The sequence below is a fragment of the Euwallacea similis genome, chromosome 6 (genome assembly GCF_039881205.1).
Source record: "Euwallacea similis isolate ESF13 chromosome 6, ESF131.1, whole genome shotgun sequence".
NCBI lineage: Eukaryota > Metazoa > Arthropoda > Insecta > Coleoptera > Curculionidae > Euwallacea > Euwallacea similis.
The window spans coordinates 2,970,164-2,990,796 of NC_089614.1; the positions used below are offsets into that span (position 1 = coordinate 2,970,164).

Sequence of the window (20,633 nt, forward strand, 5' to 3'; positions counted from 1 at the left end):
AAAACTTACATATCTCTGCCATGCAGATATGCTGTACAGAGGAAAGAAACTGTTTGGTTTATTTCAGCAATAAATTCTAATATTAAATTATCTGGCCTGTAGAGTGTCAAAGCATCATCAATGATACGTTTTTCTTTTGAAAAAAAAAGTTTTTGTTTGTTTTCAATTCTATGTTATTTTTCATACCACAACTAATGCAACAAAACATATGTTCATAATAAATGTGTTTTAATATAAGTTTGAGTCCGAAGAGGATTGAAAAGTTCAGAAAAGTTATATTGAAATGTCACAAACCCTCCACCCTTTTGGCTTTTTAGTTCTTTAGTTATTATTTGGTGCCTGACCTAGTGAACTACAATTAACTCTGAAAAATGCACATATTACGATTATGAGTTGACACATCCGAAATTTCTACCCAACATAATAATTCCGGCTGGTGTCGAATCACATTCATACTAATATAAGTATGTTGCATAGTAAATCAAGGATATGCCGTGACCATGTATACCCATCCATATGCATTGTGATGATGGATTTAGATTTTATATGTATGTTTATACTAACGCTAAAAGTTTGTTGCGTTAACATAAATTGTGTATTCGTGCGGTATTAAACAAATTCATAAAGAACTATTTAAAAACTTTGATGAGATGCGATCATTCAACTTCACATCTCCACCTGCGTACCAGCCACTAGTTTGGACGTGCCAAGTTACTCATGTGAAGTACCGACAGTACCAATAAATGTCAATAACTTCAACCAATATATGTATGTCATATTATATCTCTAATTTTCTCAAACTCCTTGAGAAATGTTATTCTAAAATTAAAAATTGCTATTTAGATATCTTAAAATTCATTGAGGTTATTGGTATGTGCAATACATGAAACGGTTTTTGTTATGTAGAGGGTCTAAATTTCAAGGCCCTCACCATTGAGATCTCATAAATTCTAAGAGATACAGTTTCGGGTAAATTGTGTAAAGTTACATAAATACCTAGTTACTTAAAAAAACGGGTTTTAAAAGTTAAAATAAGTCCCAGTGGCTCCAAATACCGGAATCCAGAAAAACACTGTAATTTTTTTGTGACTTTCTGTACTACGAATTAAACTTACTAAATTAAATTAACTCCCGAATTTGAATTGCCCTCAGGAGTTTTGAAATGTTTAGAGTCTGAAGTCACAAGGTAAAACCACATAAGTTTGAATTTTAACTTAAATTTAGGAAATTTTGGTATTGTGAAAACCGCAATTCAAACCCCAAAATTTGGTTTTTTATCTAAAATTTTCAGTTTTTCATTCGATTCCCCGAACTTAAAATATTTTAAATCATGAATTGGAACTACAAACTTTGTATCTCTGATTCATATCTGGAAATTTTAAAAATGCAAACCAGCAATCATACTACCCCAGAATTTATTTTCTGGTTGCGTCTCGAATTTGAAAATCTTTGAATTCTTGTATTTCGAATTGAAGTGACACAATTTGGCTTTCTATCATGTATCTTTAACTTTTCAACACTAACATTAAATACATTAAAAACACAAAATTTGCAATTCCAATGTTAATTTATTATTTTTTAACAACTTTTGACTTATTATAGCGGGAATTGAACCACCGAATCTCCCAACTGAAATTCTGAAAATTTTTAATTTCTTTCCAGGAATTGGGATCATAAACTTCTAACTCTTACTCATATTTAAGAATGTTAGATATTCTGAATTAAAAATTAAACTCAAAAATACTGAAATCTTTGAACAAAAAGTAAAATATTTTTTCATTTTAAGACATTTATGTTTTGCATCTTAAATTGAACCTTCACTTTTGACTTTTTGTGCCTGGAATCTTGAAATTGATTAGACCAAGAAATAACTTGCATGGACAAGAGGCAGATAATTATTTGTTTTTATTGTATTTTTCATAAACTTGTTGATTTTTTTCGTATCAGTGACAAATTACTGTTTTTGTATTGTCCAATAAAAGCCAAAAATGTTTTTAAGAAAATGAATTTGATGATGGTGGCGTAAATTCGAAACATCAAAAAACGATTAATAGCAGCGGCATATGATCTTTAAATATTTTCCCATATTTCTAAAATCATTGAAAATTTTCTTAATAATCCCTAAAAAGCATTTTGTTAAATACCTAATTAATTACGCAATATATGAGTCCCGAATTTGAACCAACCTGTATATGTTACGCAGGGTGTCCCAAGGAAAAATGTCATTCTGAACATCTTTTCTGTTGTATGTTAAAAAAAAACGTTAAAACACGTCAACTTTGATAGGGAAGGCGACGTCATTTGATGAAAAAGTTGTTTTCGAAATGTCCTCCCTCTACACCTGAAAACCACCCCTTTGACATTTTAAAATTAGAAAAGGGGTTGTGTTATACCTCGTTTGAAAGGTAATTTTGCTCTCTATATGGTCAAGCTTTTATTTTTTTACATCGGTCTTGTAAAAATTAAAGAAAAAACCAAATAATTTGATTTTAACCATGAACGTTATTGTAATAAATGCTGAAAGTGTACAGTTAGACTTAAAATGTTTCGTCGCCCAAATGTATCAAAACAGTGACATTTCTAACATTCCATTTAAAATTGATAAATCCTAATTTTTTTTGGAGGAACAATTTACTGACATTTTCCTCTGCACTTAGTAATTTTACTGCTTCGTGGCAAAACAGCACTTTGCTGTTAGTTCAATTTTTAATTTAATTAAAATGATTTACACGTTACAAAAGAGAACCCGGATCCTGGATGTGTATTACAAAAACCAAATAACTTGATTTTAACCATTTTTACTGATATTTTATTTATTTTATCGTAAGAGATGTTGAAAGTGACAAACATTTACTTTTCATGCACGTGAGCAGCTCTTCCTCAAAACGTCGTAGTATATTATGTAACATTTCTGGTGTTATTGATTTACACTCTTCAACGATTCAGGTACGTAACTTCTCGAGATAATCAGATTGTGTGTCATAGATTTTGGTCTTCAAATGTCCCCATAAGAAAATATCCAGGGGACTAAGTTCAGAGGATATCGCGGGCCACTCCACTAGACCTCTTTAGCCAATCCATTTTCCAGGAAATTCTGAATCTAGAAATTGTCAGATAGCAGCAATGTGGTGTAGTGTAAAAGCGTTCCATCCTGCTGAAAAGCTAATTCTTGTTCAAATATTCCAGTTATCCCGAGAGATAGGGCGTCCTGTAGAAGTTGTAGATAATTTTCTTCATTTAGGTTTCTAGGAATGAAAAATAGTCTAACAATGTGATCACCCAAAATCCTTGACTAAACGTTCAATTTTTGAGGATGTTGAGTATGGGTCTCTCAAAATAAATACAGATTGACGTCAGTTCAGTAACGACAGTTATGTCTGTACCTTCACCATTTAAATAGAACTAATATCCATTAGAAAATGTATTATACAACTAATGTTACTAAAGGATTCGTAGAATTCTTATCGACGGTCGAAATCATCCTCATTTAATTCTTGTACTAGTTTTTTAACATAAGGACGGAACTTTACTTCTTTTAAAATTCTTTGAACAGTACTCTGAAACGCCGAATTCTTCAGCAATATTTCGTACAGACGTACTATTATCCATTTGAACATGTCCCAAAATCGTGATTTGAACTTCATTACCTTTCATTAAGCGGTCAACTTTGTGTTTTCTATTTTGGACGAAACCAGTCTCATTGAATTTCATTAGGAATGTAGATACATAAAGGTGGCATACCATTTTGTCAAGATGATTTAAATCGAAGACGCGAGCTGCCGCTCTTGCAAAATTATTGGTTTTCTAATACAGACTCATTAACTCGATTCTCTCATGTAATCTCTAAATCATTTCATTCAAATTAAAATTGAACTAACAGCAAAGTGATGTCTTGCCACAAAGCAGTAAAACCACTAAGTGGAAAGGAAAATGTTAATACATTGTTCCTTCAAAAAAAATTAAGGTTTATCAATTCTAAATGGATTGTTCAAAATGGCATTGTTTTGATGCATTTGGGACGACGAAATATTTTAAGTCTAACTGTATACTTTCAGCATTTATTACAATAACGTTCATGGTTAAAATCAAGTTATTTATATAATTTCGACAAGACTGATGTAGAAAAATAAAAAATTAAAGATTGACCACATAGAGAGCAAAATTACCTTTCAAACGAGGTATAACACAAGCCCTGTTCTAATTTGGAAATGTCAAAGGGGTGGTTTTCAGGTGTAGAGGGAGGACATTTCGAAAACAACTTTCATCAAATCACGTCGCCCTCCCTATCAAAGTCGACGTGTTTTTGCGTTTTTTTTAACAAATCACAGAAAAGATATTCAGGGTGAACACTTTTCCCTGGGACACCCTGTATGTAACTACTTAATTGGTGATTGACAATACATTTCAATACTCATATAATTAGTTTATACGGCTTTTTAAAACTCGTAGCCAGCTAATTATTAGTTACTAGTCTGCAATTTTCCTTTTAGAAACACTCTTCTATGTGAATGAGCATTAAAGTCATATTTATACAGAGCACGCAATTAATTTAACCTTTAGTGCCGCTAAACTAACAGACAATTTTTTTCGTCAACACCAATAACTCGCTTTACGTTTGCGAAGGCCATATTTTATCCAGATGGCCTTATAAACAAGCCTCACATCCTTCAGTTTTACCTGAAACATTCATTATGTTTTGGCAGTGAAGAAGTGTTAGCCTCAAGTTTAAGACTGACGAGAAAACTTTCGGTTGGTATATAGGAACGTGGTTTGTATAATGCATGCAATAAAAACTCGCCTCCAACATAGAATATTATGTGTATGGCAAAAGTTTATTTAATTGGTACTAAAAGGTAAACCGAAAAATAAATAACAAAACAACTAGCTGCCTCATATTTACCTCAACTTTAGTCATTAGAAGACATCTTAATGGCGGGAATGGGAGCACAAACGGAACAACTGAGTTACGTTAATCTGACCGTTGATACAATTTCAGGATAAAGAAAACGCAAAATTAAAATAATGAAATGTTTACAAAAAGTAGACATTTGAAGGATACATGGCGATCAGGTGCAAATCAAATTACTCTAGTGCTAACAACGCCAAAAATCATGTCTAGATTTAATAAACATGGGAACGGCATACCTACATGTAGATTCCAGTTAATTTCATTTCGGCGCCGACGATTTATAATGAATACTTTTAAAGAGGAAATAATCTAAATGGCTTTTTAAAAAAATTCAGGGAAATTTTCCTGCAGTGGCAAATTCGGATTTTTCAGTACGCCAATATACGTATGTAAGTGCATAGCATATACAGGGCGTCTCAGAAAAACGGGCGAAGCTATAGCTCAGTTATTTATGAACGGATTTAGATGAACTGAAAACCAAATAAAATGATATTTTTCAGACTAACAAGTAATGTCAAAGTAGATTTTTAACTCGACTTTTCCTGTTCCAGGTGTCAACTTCGGAATTCCAAATAAAACTCCACATTTTTTTACATTTTTTTAATAAAAAATATTTTTATAAATTTACCAGTGCATGATAAGTTAATGTTATAACAAAACGATTTTTAATTGAAAAGAATTGGAAATTTGAAAAATTTTAAAATATGAGTTATGTAGCCATTTGTATCCCACATTTGGACATTATGAGTTATGTAACAATTTGTAACGGCATGGGTTCATCTGCGTTATTCTGGGGTCATTTGCATTTCATTTCATCTCATCCTATTGTTGTATCTTGTACAAAAATGTCTGGCGCCGTGGGCAAGTGGCGTCCATATAATATCCAGCGAGAAGAGACAAGATAAAGCCACCCTTAACTACTGAAACAACATCATTCTTCCTAATAATTTTCTGTGAACAGCTATGATGCAAATGTGATTGTTGTAAATTGTACTTTTTGAGAAATGTAAGGATGACAGTTATGTTTCTTCAAAATTCTTTGAACTTTATCTTTAGACGAATTAGCAATTTCTCTTACTGATGTTTTTGGACTTTCTTCAACACTAAACAATACGTCGAGTTCTACACTTTCATCGAAGTCTTGCATTGATTTTTTCGGCTTTTTAAAAGATCCATAGCGTCGTAAGTTGTTTTCTAAACGTTTAAATTTACTCGAGTAGGTATTTCTCTATTAGGAAAACGGATAAAATAAAGTACTGCTTCATCGGAGTTCTTATTGCTTTGGAAATATGCTTCAAGCATATCTGTAAACTTACTGTTCATTTTTCGATCATTTCAACTGAAATTGACATTTGATAATTGTCGCTAATAACAAAACTAATAACTATGTTTACTGCACTAAAGAACTAATTTGCAATAATTACACTTACAGCATAACTATTCACAGAAAGTTATGAGGAAGAATGATGTGGTTCCAATAGTTAAGGGCGGCTTTATCTTGTCCCTTCTCGCTGGGTATTATATGGGCGCCACTAGCCCATGGCGCTAGGCGTCTTTGTACAAGATGATACAATGGGATGGGATGGAATGAAATGCAGATGACCCCAAAATAACGCCTCCATGACGATACAGATTGTTCCATAACTCATAATGTCCAAATTTAGGATACAGATGGCTACATAACTTATGCGTTTTAATTTTCCAATTTTTCAATTTTTTTCAGTTAAAAATTGTTTTAACATTAACTTGTCACACATCATTAAGTTAAAAGAAATATTTCCTCTCAAAAAATGCAAAAAAAAATATGAAGTTCTATTTGAAATTCTAAAGTTGACATCTGAAGCAGAAGAAATTGAGTTGAAAAAAATCAACTTTGACGTTACTTGGTAGTCTGAAAAATATCGTTTTGTTCGATTTTTAGTGCATCAACATCCATTCATAAATAACTGAGCTATAGCTTCGCCCGTTTTTTTGAGACGCCCTGTAGATGCGCGTGTATATACACATATGTTTACTAATTTAATTTCAATATGCGCACTTTAAATCGACAGCTTGTTTTTATAGGTTCATATTTCCAACGATATCGTTTGATTGTTTCGTTTGGATTTCCGACACTTCTGAGAAACATAACACTTTATGCTCCAAATAAACAGTGGCCAGTATAAATTATAAGAAAACACGAAACATCCAATAAATTCAGAAACAAATCGGAAAATTATTTGTTTTTATTTTTCATATTCGTTTCCTTTTGATAAATCATATAAGAAAACATATCTACTACATATTTCCTGCGAACTCAGCAAAAGATTCGAAAATTGTCTGTTGGTCTTGTTCACTTTGATAGATGAGCAATGTGTCACATCCAGGCAAATTACGTTGGTTTTAAAGGCCCTCAGGAAATTGCCTGTTTTTTCTCTTAATAACGGGCCACGAAGATAAATTCGAAACGTTTTTAATAAAATATCAAAATATATACCTGTAACCGCGCGTTGCGATGTTTCAAAGCCTGAGCACTCACGAGCATTACGGTATGTGCGATAAAACTGGCAAACTGGATAGGAATCAAGAGACGGGATCATACAGTGTCCCGGAGGCTAACATTGATCCTGCGCACCCTTAGCGCGGGAGGGACTAGGTCTCAAACCATAATTTACTTTGGAACCCAAATGTTCAGAGAGTTGTATGAAGGTTCAGTTTCGGTATTGTAATGTTTAGGATATTTAACTCGGTTTGTTTGTAGAGTAGGTACACAAGATGTTTCAGAAGAAAAGAGACCTTATTACAACACTCGCCGAAGGTTGAGGAGGTTTTAGGTCATTTGAGGAGATGTAGCCCCCTAAATTAGGGGGCTCGAAATGACTTTTTCTTCGTCTATTTCTCCTTGAAGATAAAATTCTGAAATGTTGTAGATAGAAAAGGCGAAGGTATCTTCGACGAAAAAAAATTCATTTTTAGTCTCACCAGTCACTAGCAGCGACGTGCCTCCTCTCTGTACGACAGTAAACAATTTTTTAAAAAATCCTCGGCGGTTTCCTCTCATGAAGAAATATTGCCATGTTTCTGGTTCAATTTGGGAAAGTAGCGCCTTGAATTTCTTTTTTGTACCATGCGCTGTTTCTAGATTTTTTATGGCTTAAAAACAGTATCGTACCTTATTAATTTTTTATTTCCAGGGAAAGCGGCTATCGACCATTAGGTCCTTTTGCCCTTGTGACAAAAACACTTATATCTATACATAAATAATCATTCATAAAATGCAAAGAAAAGTAAAAAAAAGAAACATTTGAAAACGCTCCAGTGAAGTGGTTGAAGGGAAAAAGAACGCGAGATTGTCGTGTTTATCTTATCAGGTAGAGAGGGTTTAGAATTGTCCAGTTGTGACAATCGTCTTTTCATCTTCCCTGAATTTGCTGCAATATTTCAATTATTCTTGTTACGTGTGTGCGCTCGTATGATCGTAGTAATTATTTACGGTTCGTTGTCTTTGTAATTAGTCTTAGTGCAATCTGTGGTCTTGTTTGCATATATTGTTTTTTTTCTCGTTGCATTCGCCCTCGGTATATGTCCGTAGTCTGACAACGGTCTGCATATTCTCTGTGGTATATTTTTGTTGCAGTATTTGTACTAGTTAGTAATTTCGATTCTCATATTTCGAAAGTGTTTTGTGACTTTAAGTTCTTTGTCGAAGCAGCAATCCCTGATGGAGCACTTGTTCTTTGTTCTTCTTGTGAAAGAAAAAGTGTCATCAATTCATACTTCCAGTCGTCTATTTTTGAATAGGTTTTTTATAATATGAAGTAGGTACTTTGCCAAAGTGAACCATTGTGTCTGATGCTGTCAAATGCCTTGTTAATGTCCATAAATAGACCTGCCGATCTTCTACCGTTTAGACGGGTTGTTTGTATGTTGTTCGTGAAAACAAAGAATGAGTAAATAGCCGAGTGTGTCCGTTAAAAGCCAAATTGATATATTGGTATATGTTTTCCGATCAGCTCCTAAAGTCTGGCATTTATTATGTTCACAAACCTTATTTAGTACCGGCAGTAATGTAATAGGTCTGTAGTTTTATGTTTGTATATTGTCCAGTCTACTTTTTAGGCTAGGTATTATATTACTTTACTCCACGTCTCTGAAAACATGTTTAAGAATAAATGGATTAAGCACCCTTTGAGATGGACATGTACCAAATTTCGTTAAAAAGTATTTCGTATTAATAATTCTGTGGTGAAGTAAAAAATCTCTTACTTGTTACGCATTTCTGTCGTATAATGAAGCAAATCGTGGAGTATAAAGAAAAAATAACTGACAATATCAGAAAATGACTCGAAGCATTAATGCTATTAGATTAGAGACTTTTGCTCACCTGCTTCATCAGATGAAATAAATTCATAACGAGATCATGATTTTTAATTTTGCCATAGAATTATAATACAACGTGTAAATTTGAAAACGCACCACCCTCTATATTTCGGTTCTTATCGAAAACATGTAAATACACAAAAACACGTCGATACTATTTTCAAGGAAGTTATTCTTTAAGTCGGTTTTCTGTTAAATTGCCCCGCTAAACTATTATATAATTATTTAATAGAAACCTATTAATACACCTCTTAGCGGGAATGGAAACAACTACTAAAATCTTAAATGGGAAGGAGGATTGAATTATATAGCATTTCAAAGGTCTTTTAATTGATTGGTCTTTCCAAATGTACCTTTTTTTTCAATGAGAGGTTTCCGAAAAATCATGTCCAAACTGTAAACAAGCTTAAATATCAACTGTATTGTAGAACAGTTGTTTATTAATGTTTTAAGTATTAAAAATACTTTCTATTATTTTCTAAACAGTAATAGTCTGTTTTCAAACTTCAATCTAACATTCACAAAAACTTCTACTTTAATTTCCCTACAACTAAAGCTGAGTTTTATAGGCAACAGATTTAAAATGTCCCCAGCGGAAAAAATCCAAAGGTATTAAATCGAGCAATCGTGATGGCTACTCTATTGACTCTCTTCAACCAATCCATTTGCCAGGATCGTGTAATCACTGTCTAACAAAAAGTAAATAATGTAATGGAGTTCCGCCTTTTTGAAAATGAAGAACTTGTTTTAAAACGTTATTGCCATCCTTTAACTCGCGAAATAAAATTTGCAATAATAGATAATAATTTAACAAAAAAACTCAAGAATTCCATTGTCGTTTTTTAATTGAACAGTTTTATTCTTACTATTTTTTCTACAAATACAATATTTAAATAAATGTATTTAGAAATACAAATAAACAAATAAAAACCAAAATAGTCATCTGTTGTTTATAAAATCCAGCCTCAACATTTGGAAGAATTGTAGAGAATAATTACAGCTGTGTGTAGGAAAATTCAAGTAGAAGTTTTTGTGAATGTTAGAGTGGAATTTAAAAATCGATTCTATTACTTTTTAGGAAATAATGGACAGCATTTTGAACACTTAAAACATTAATAAACAATTTTTCCACAAGAGTTGATACCAAAACTTATTTACGGTTTGGACATGATTTTTTGAAAAGCTTAATGAAAAAAACAGGTACATTTAGAAAGGTAATTGAAAGACTTTTTAAATGAGGTATAACTACTCTTTTCGTTTAAGATTTTAGTGGTCGTTTCCACTTTCGCTAGAGGATGCACACAATTTAATAGAAAACCAACTTAAAGAATGTTCCCCTTGAAAATAAAATCAACGTATTTTTGCATATTTACATATTTTCTATAAGAACCGAAATATAAAAGATGGTTCGTATTCAAATTAATACGCTGTATACAATATAGTGGAATTAAATTTGGAGCATATCTATTTCAGAAGACGTTTAATTCATTCGTGTATTCAGCTTTTTTAATAGAAATAAATAAAATTAATAAGAGGCGATTTAACATGGGGAAGTGCGATAGGATGTAAGAGCCAAGATCTGGCAAGGACGGGGGCTACTCTAAGTGAAAACAGACGCCGTTGGATAGTGTCATATTCAAGATAGGGCGATAGGAGTTGAAGAGCGGGGTAAGATGGGCTTGTGGCTTAAATTAAAAGGGAAGGTTCTGATTGTTGTTTTTTGGGGTTTACAGATAAGTTTCAACAGGTCAACGAAAACGATGTAACAGGAAACCTGGCTGAAAACTGAAGTCGGTTTATTTATGGAGTAGCAATTAAGGTGAGGTTTGAAATGGTATTCGGCCTTTGATATCAATGTTAGTGTTTTTTAATTTTCTCTTTTAAAAATTTAAAAGATTCCTCAATATAAAATTTCTTACATTCGCAAGAAATTTCAGATATTATGTATTTTGTGTATTCATTTTCGTTTTGTGATTATGTTTTTATGCGTTTCCAACGATGTGTGTTTCCACGTTCTAAAAGTTATTCTGATATTGAATGTATTTCCTAATCGTTCGACTTGGTCTGACATACCTACTATGTATGGTTTAAAGTTTTTTAATTTACAACATTTTATTTTAGAATTGTGGTATCAAAAGTATAAATTTTGAAAACAATTCTCTTAAATAATTGACATGAACGACATGCCGACAGCGTAAATTTATCGTCAATTACGTTCAAAAATTTAAATTTCCAAACTACTAGTTCCATATCGTTTTAAAAAAATTTAGCTATTATGAACCAAATTTAATCGTTATGACTTCGACTTCTTATTCGCTTTAACGTGGCCTTTTTGATCTGGTTAATTGGGAGTTAGTTTAAGCTTAGCTATTAACCTAGTGGCCGTTGATTGCTGAACATTTCTTCGTGGATATTGAGCATTAAAGATAACAGCTACTTCTCGGTGAGGTATATTTTCTCTATAAATTAATAAAACTTCAACTTTTTTGTAAAGAAATAGCATTTTACTTTTGGCAAATTAGTAATTTATAACTTAACATTTTATTGATATCAAAAAATAGTTTTCATGGCCTTTTTATAGGTTTTGAAATCCAGTTTTATATATAAATAATATCTACTTGGAGAAGAATTCACAATATCGACTTAAATACATAGTGTAAACATTTTAGGCTTATATTCATTCATACATCTGTTTCTGTCTCAACCAGCTTTTTAAAAATACCGCAATAAGTTAACATGAAAACTTGCTTCATCTATAATTTAGATTTACTTACAATCAAGATATGCATCGCCTCTATAATGCATTTTGCATTTTCTTTTCAAAGATTTATTTATTACAACTTTAACTGATAAATATTCATGCAGACAATTATTTTGATTTAATAGAATTGTTGTTACAAGTCGACAGATTAAAAAATCTCGGAAATGCAGAAATACAAAGAAATTTTTAAAATTGGAGGACGCTCGAGAAACTTGAAAATTAGCATAAATATAGAAACTAAGAAACTTTTTCCTTTGTGGTTGTTCCAATTTTTGAGAAATAATGATAAATTTCGAATAAATATATTTTTATTGCAATTTGACAGTTATAAACAGTTATATGTTTCTTATTTGAATGGCATTTCTCATCATTTTTGAAGAGAACCGGAAGGTGAATTAAAAATTCACATAAATTCGAAAGTAAAAAAAACTCCCATATGATGTGCATTTCAAATTCCACACAGTGTTTATTAGAGCTATCGGCCAACGTTATTTGATTCAATTTTTTTTGCACAAGAGGCAACTTTTAGCTTAGGGCAGTGTTTCTATGATAAAAACTGAAATTTGACGAAAATCAATAAATTAGCAAACAACTGTGTAACTAAATATTTCATTTAAAAATCTGATTTACTTGTAGTATTTTTAAGGCATGACCTGATACTATTTTGGGCCCTGGCAATACCGTAAATAATTTAATATCTAGCAAACCAAGTTGTAACTTTCCCACATTATAATCTCAACGGTTGGAAAAGTACATTAAGTACAACTTTTCCGATATATTACAATCGGGTTATGCGTAAAATAGGTAGATAATCTCAGGAGCCCCTGAATGTAGATGTACAAAGAAATAATTTTAGGTAAGTAAGCACGAGATAGTAGACGTGTGGATCCACCTGCGCGGAAAATCGATACAAATTGAGTTATTTAAATGGCAGAAAAATAATAGGCACTGCTGAAGCAGCATTTAGAAGTTTACCATTGAACAAAAATATACACATCTGTGGCATAAAATTTCCAAGAACACAATAAGACAAAGTCGAATATTAATTTTAATATTTTAAAGGCAATTTCGCCTATCGATTAGTAGGCATCTGATGCATTGAGCTAATGCGTATTGCTGACCGAAATCGCCATAAGGGACTTTTCTTCGAAATTGAAAATGAAATTTCCTTAGTAATTTCATAAATTCATTGACCAAAAGTGTTACAAGAGAAGGAAATATTACTCATAATTTATCACTACGGTAAATGTGCGCGTGCGAAAGTGATGACAAATTGCATTGCTATTTAGCGGTCATCATACAGAATGAGTTTTTTTGCGATGATTAGTGAAGGGATCTCGGAAACTAGAAGAGTTATGAAGCCGGTTAAATGGGGAAACAATTGCAAGTTTAAAGGACCAATTTAAAGCCACTTTTGATTTCTTGAATAATCCATGGCTTACTAGATGTTTAGCAAAAACCAGATTTTGTCGATTTATTTCAATCGATCTAACTGTATAATTATCGGTTCTAGAGAAATTATGTAAATACAAATGTTGTAGATCATTTTTCCCTGAAAAAGATAGGTTAACCAAATTTTTTCTGTGAGCTGTCATTTTTGAGATATGGAATAAACTTGCTTTTTTTAATGGGAAGCATAGTAGATTAGGATTTATTCAAAAAGGTGTTTTTTCAAGCTTTAAAATGATACTAATATGTAGACAAATATTTCTCAAAATAGCGACCTTACAGCCTTTTTAGTTGGATATTGCAATTTTAAGATAGTTGGCCATGAAATCGTTCTTATTGATTTATTATTTGTTTGACACTGATAGCTCACATAATTTAAGTCAGACATAAATTTAAGTTTTTGAATTGTTTTGTTAAGAATTTTTTAAATTTTGAAAAAATCTAATACATATTTATGAATTATTATTTATAATTATTTATGAAATATCCTGCTTCTCCAGGTTTGAAAAATGCTTGTCAAAACAATTCAAAAACTTAAATTTATGTCCGACTTAAATGATACGAACTGTCAGTGTCAAACTAATAATAAATCAATATGAACGATTTCATGGCCAACTATCTTAAAATTGCAATATCCAACTAAAAAGGCTGTAAGGTCGCCATTTGGAGAAATATCTGTCTACTTATTCGCATTATTTTAAAGCTTGAAAAAATACCTTTTTAAATAAGTCATAACCTACTATACTTTCCATAACAAAAGCAAGTTTATGCTATATTTCCAAAATGACAGCTCGCAAAAAAAATCTGGATATTCTATCTTTCAGGGAAAAGTTATCTACAATATTCGCATATATATATATATATAATTTCTCTAAAATCAATAATTACACGGCTAGTTCGATTAAAAAATATCGAGAAAATTTGATTTTTGTTAAATATCTAGCAAACTACGGACTTTTTCAAGAGACCACAAGTGGCTTTAAATTGATCCCCTAAAGCTGCAATTATTTTCCCATGTAACCGATTTCGTAGCTCTGCTAGTTTCCGAGATCCCTTCACTAATCATCAAACAAAACTCACTCAGTATAAACTTGATATACATTTAATGACGCCTTTGTTGCTGAAAATACACCGTTAATATATAAAATATGAATATTCGAAAAGTAAAACTACTTTACTATCGCAATTAAAAATAAAAATGTTTCGACAGATGGGGATTATCTAAAACTTATTAAAGTTTACCGATCTTAGACGTTACTTTTGCTAGTTGAATATTTATGTATGTTTCTTACCTACATCTGGATTCCGGTTGATTCTTATTTAGCACGTACGTGCTCAACAACCGAGTTAGGTATCTCTCTGACTCTTTGTGTTATGCACGTTTTTGTTACCCTCCCTCTATCTTCATTTCCACGCAAAGCTTTTCTTTTATGTTCCAGTTTTATATTAGTATCTCAAACTTAATATCCCAAATTTCAATCAAAACAGTAAAGCAGACGCTACCATGTTACTAAATGTCTTGAGTGAAAAACTGGGCAATTCTTAACCTACATTCAGTTGCTGAAAAATTACTAATCTCTGCTGAATCATAAGAGTTTTATTTCCCACGCCCGCTCACTTAAGCTACGTTGGGACTATACGGGGTGGTCCACATAAGATAGCCAGTGGGCTATTTATAAGGTAGTGACCTTATCTCAAAAACATTAAGATTTAGAAAAAGAAACTTAACATAAGAGTTATTCACTTTTTTATGCATTTTTATTTTTTAATATTTTCCAAGTTACAGGACGGTCCCAAAAATCGTGGCATAACAAAAATACATTTTTTAAAATTAAATTCTCTATATTTCGTTACGGAGATTAATTCTGCTTGTTATATAAGCAGTTTTTGTTATTATAAAATATGGACATTTATTAACAGTTTTTGAGTTAATTTAATTTAAAGTAAGAATCGAAAAAAAAAAAGCTTTTTAAATTTCTCAATAAATTTACATAACATATCATAGATTGAATCGTTTGAAAACTTGTCCAGTTAAAAACAAAGGGTCGTTCTACTAGACTACATTTTTAATTTTTGAGAAATTTTATATAGAGTGTGAAAAAAAATATCCAAAATTTTGAATTTCAACTGTCTCAAATTTGATTTTTTTAAATAAGAATGGGAAATTTGATATAATAAGCTTTAATTTTAATTTATAATTCGATAATTATAAATATGTAATTAATAATTTAAATAGGAGAAATGGTGATTGATAATATTAATCAACTAAGTATGTAAAATGTTTTTTTTATTATCTGAAAGTGAATTAAAAGAAGAATTCATATTCAAAAAAAATATACGATGTCCCATTTGAAAAAATCGAGTTTGAGGCACTATAAATGTGAAAAGTTTGAATTTTTTTACACTTTGTATAAAATTTCTCGAAAATTAAAAATATACTCTATTAGGACGACTCTTTACTTTTAACTGCACATGTTTTCAAATGATTCAATTAATACTACATATATGAATTTATTGAAAATTTTAAATATTATATTTTCCCTTCAATCTTTACTTTAAATTGAATGAATTCAAAAACTTAAAACAATTTTTCGTATTTTATAATAAAAAGAATATTTATAGTTAAAAGCAAAATTATTATCCGTGACAAAATATAGGGTATTCCATTTAAAAAAATATATTTTTGTCACGTTACGGTTTTCTGGACCACCCTGTAAGTTGGAAAATATTTTAAAATAAAAATACATGAAAAACTAAATCATTTTTATATTAAACTTTTTTTTTCTAAACCTTACGGTTTTTGAGATAAAGTAGTAGACCTTTTTACGTCTACCACCTTGTATCTACAGTCTATAAAACCAATTCCGGTTATTGCCTGATTCTGAACGATACAGAATGTAAATATTGAAAAAAAAAGATGATCAATGCGAAATACTACATTAATTAATAATGATTCAGACAACAATTAAAATCAATTCAGGTTAGTTCAGGTTTAAATGCTTTGATTCTTATTATTTCAGCTAATTTCAAATCGTGAACCACATTGTCATGTAAATTTTAATCAAACCATACATTTACATTAATAAATCTGTTGTCAGATCATAAAAACGAACGTACCCAGTAATATTGATTTTTTGATCAATATTTCACTATAATTCAAGAAATATTTTAAGAATTTTATTGCATTTCCGACGCAAATATACAGTGTAAGTATATCGGTGTGCTTCTGTCTAGTCACATTTTCATTTCCTTGCCACTTTTATTGGGGCTTGCTAGATTGCTCCAGCATACACCCCTATGCTATTTATTATTCAATAAAATAAACTCCAAACTCTAGGAAGAGCCAGAATTCCAGATCAGCAACTGCCATCTATAGCGAAAACTCGAAACTTACTTCGCTGATAATCAATAAAGATAATTATAATTATCTTTTTCTCTTTTATTTTTGCATTTTTTAAAATTTAGCATTGTGATTATCTTCAGGGCTTGATAATACCCTTTTCTAACTAAGACACTCTCCGCGCCTACACCCAAGCCACGGAACCAAGCGCCCTTCTACTCGAAAAGTTCAAAAAAATTAATTAAGACAGAAGATTTATCAATTAAAAAGAAAATAATTAATTTCCAGGTTGCTGTGGTTTAAAAATTTATGTGTTTTTGATAAGTGGCCTTCTAGCTATTATATTGAGAATTTTTGTTCGTGGCACCCTCGCTTCCCACAAATTGAATTTAGAAAGCTTGCCCCTTTGTGTGTGTGTTTTTTTTAGGTTTTTAGATTTTCGGCGCTTTTTTAAGTTTTAGGGTGTGTTTTCCCCTAAAAACCGCTCTACACAAAACCACAAAGTGTATGTTTTTGTATATAGCGGGTTGCTGGAATACGTTATATACTTCTGGAAGCCATTGATGTTGCTATGTTAATTAGCCTCCGAGTGTGAAACTCCTGGTTTCCAAACTACCCACCAAACCATCCTTTCCCTTCTCACCCTGGATCCCACCCGGAACTGCCGGAAAGCATTACTTCGGAAGGGGAGTGAATTTCACTTCCGTCTCTTCTCAGTCGATTACTGTTCATTCTGTCACCCTTTCCTACGGTCTTTCCTTCCCTTTCCTTTTCATTAAGCACGTCTCTAATCCATTTTTCTACCGTCTCCCAGTCCTTCCTGATCGCCAACATTATATCTTCTGCCTTTTTGGGAGTCAGGGCTTTCCCTATCGATATTTTCCACCAATTGCCGATTTCCGGTCCATTTCTCGCATTCAAAAATGTGTGCTCTGCACTATCGCTTTCTTCGCAGCGCCAACACCTATTAGATTTTTTTACCTTCAATCCACTCAAATACTGAACAAAGCACCCATGTCCAAATAGAAATTGTGTCCAGTAATCATCGATTTCTCCACGTCCTTTATTTATCCATCTATCCAACCGTGGTACAAGCCTTCTTGTCCATGTGTTTTCGGGTATTTCACCCCGCATTGTTCATCAGTGGTTTACCTTATTTTTTTCCTTGTTTTGATTTAACCTCCCATTTTTGCGTCTTTGCAAGTCCATCGATTGGGATTGATGAGGATTGTACTTCCCATGTCACCGCGGATAAAGTTCGATATGCGCACCACACCCGATTTGCCATTTTTCGCATCTTATTTACTTTGTTCAAAAAGAATTATTGGGTTGTTCGGACAGTCGCCGCCGATTTTTGACGAATTTTGAAAATTAAAAGTGATATTATAATAATCTGGTTTATTTAGTAATATATAAACCGTTTTTGAATTGACAGCCCTCATTTTTTTAGTTGCATTATCCCCTTATTGAATGAAGGCCTTAGAGTTAAAAAAAACTGTTCCAGGTGCTGTTTTCAGTCTTCGAAAGAATCGAATGTTTTTCCGTTTAACGAATTTTGTACGGAGTGCAATAGATGGTAGTCGAAAGGTGCCAAGTCGGGACAATATGGTGGGCACGGTAACACATCCCAACCGAACTTCAACAACTTTTGCCGGGTTACCAAAGACACGTGTGGTATGGTCTTATCCTGATGTAAAACCACCTCTTTACGATTAGCAAATTCTGTTCGTTGCTGTTCAATGGCATGTTTTAAGTTGTCCAACTAAGTACAATATTTCTCAAAATTGATTGATTATTCGGCAACAGTTCATAATACACTATGCCTTTCCAATCCCACCTGCAACAAAGTATGACTTTCTTTGAGTGAATATTGGTCTTTAGGGTGGTTGACGGCAGTGCAAAGGAATTACCTCACGAAAGTTGTCGCTCTACATTATTGTACAGAATCCATTTTTCATCCCCCGTTATAATCCTTTTCAAAAAAGGGTAATTTTCATTGCGTTCAAACAACAAATCGCTCATCGAAATACGGTTCATTAGATTCTATCCACTTAATTCGTGGAGTACCCAAACATTTAAGCGACCAACGGCATCAAATGATCAGAAACAGTACAATTCGATACTTTGAGTCTCTGTACCATGTCTCGAGTGGTACCACATGGGTTCTCCGTGATTAGGACTTTGATTTGGTCGACATCAACCGAGAATGGTCTACCGAAGTGTTGTTAGTCTTCAGAGTTCAATTTACCCTCTCTAAATTCCATAAACCATTCGCGAACCGTTCGTCCACTTACAGCATTGTCCCCATCAAGTCAACATATCTTTTTTGTGACTTGAACGGCGTTCTTGCCCTTATGGTAGTAGAAACGAAATAAATGTCGAAAATGGACTTTTTGATTCTCCATTTTCTCACCAATCTCCAATGGAGGCAAATTAAAGTAAGATTGAAGCAAAATATACCTGTACTTGATGATTAAAGTCTACTTTTAGAACATTTATAATTTCAACTAATTATCATAGTTAATTAACGTCCAAGTGCTAATCATCGACATGTTTCGGAAATCGGCAGCTCTTAAGAACTCTAGATTATCGTTTTTTGTATAGTTTACTTAGTCAATTTATTCACACTTCCAGCCCTAACTTAAACCCATGTATATCGGGATTCACTCGGGGGATCCCATTTGGGGGCCAGACAACCGTGCCCATCAGACCAAATCGAAGGGTTCTTTATGGCTGGGAAATGCGTTATTTCTTAATAGAAGCGCTCTAAATTGGATTGTTGCCGAGAACTGTAATTCGGCGTGTCTGCAGTACCCCAATAAAAGTGACTTGTATAGATATTGACCCAACAGTTGCGATTGGTGATATTAGGTGCCTTCAGAGCCCATGGTGTTTCCTAGTAGTAGTATGTCCCTACTTGGAACTTCTCAGCTTTAGTACTTAAGGGGCAAGCGAAGTGGTCTCGGGGTCTTTTTCCTTTCGGTCCTCGCTCTAATCGTGTAAATTTAACCTTGGTTTGTAATCCACCCATCTAAGCATACTCTCAATTAGTACTTAGACTATTATTTTTTTATTATTGAGATAAATGAAAAATGAATACAGTCCACTTTCGTAAACTAAATGGATGTTTTCGTGGTTTTGTTTATCGAAGGAACCTTAACAGCGGCAACTTTCCGAACAACCCAATAGATTTTAGGTCTTCTGCCGATATGGGGCATCTGTACATAATGATCGACGTATGTATCAATGTATAATGCTGTATAATAGCTTCCTTTTGTTCTGTTTAGGTCTGCCTATTGTTGGCATTAGCCGATTTAGTGCCTTTTGTCCATTATTCGTGACGTATTCGATGTGATTTCTCCATTGTAGGCTTCTTTCCTAAATCCTTGAATATAATTCTTTTTACCTTCCTCCCTCCATAGAGTATTACTGACCTGGTTTTTTCCGGAGCAACGGCTAATTTTTTCTCCTCCATCGCTGTTTCTAATCTTAGTAGTCTCAGTTCCATTTGTCTCTTTAGTGTTTAAGAAAAACTGTTACTATTTCTAAAAATGTCTGTTTCAATGAATCCGCTTTATCTCTGTGCTTTTACGCCTTCATTTAGGGCTCTTTCTAATCTTGTTATAGACTCTCTGTCTTTCTAGCTCTAATATATCTTTAAAAATTACATTCTACAATACAATAATAGAAAACTTGCCACTTTGCGTAAAATACAGTTTGTTCGCTTAAAAACTTACCGTCCCAATAAGTTCAGAACGAAGAGACACTGAAATGCGGTTTGTGAGGATTTCAAAGGTCGTAAGGGGGAACATTTT

General features: G+C 32.6%; 1 protein-coding gene across 1 annotated transcript in view; it reads right to left on the reverse strand.

The window, feature by feature from the left end:
- Positions 1-7,461, reverse strand: part of LOC136409674 (protein qui-1) — a 131,387-nt gene extending 123,926 nt beyond the window's left edge. Inside the window, exon 1 of the mRNA XM_066391347.1 lies at positions 7,386-7,461. The gene's annotated coding sequence lies outside the window, so the exon portion shown is untranslated. The remainder of the gene's footprint in view (positions 1-7,385) is intronic.
- Between the last annotated feature and the right edge of the window lie 13,172 nt (positions 7,462-20,633).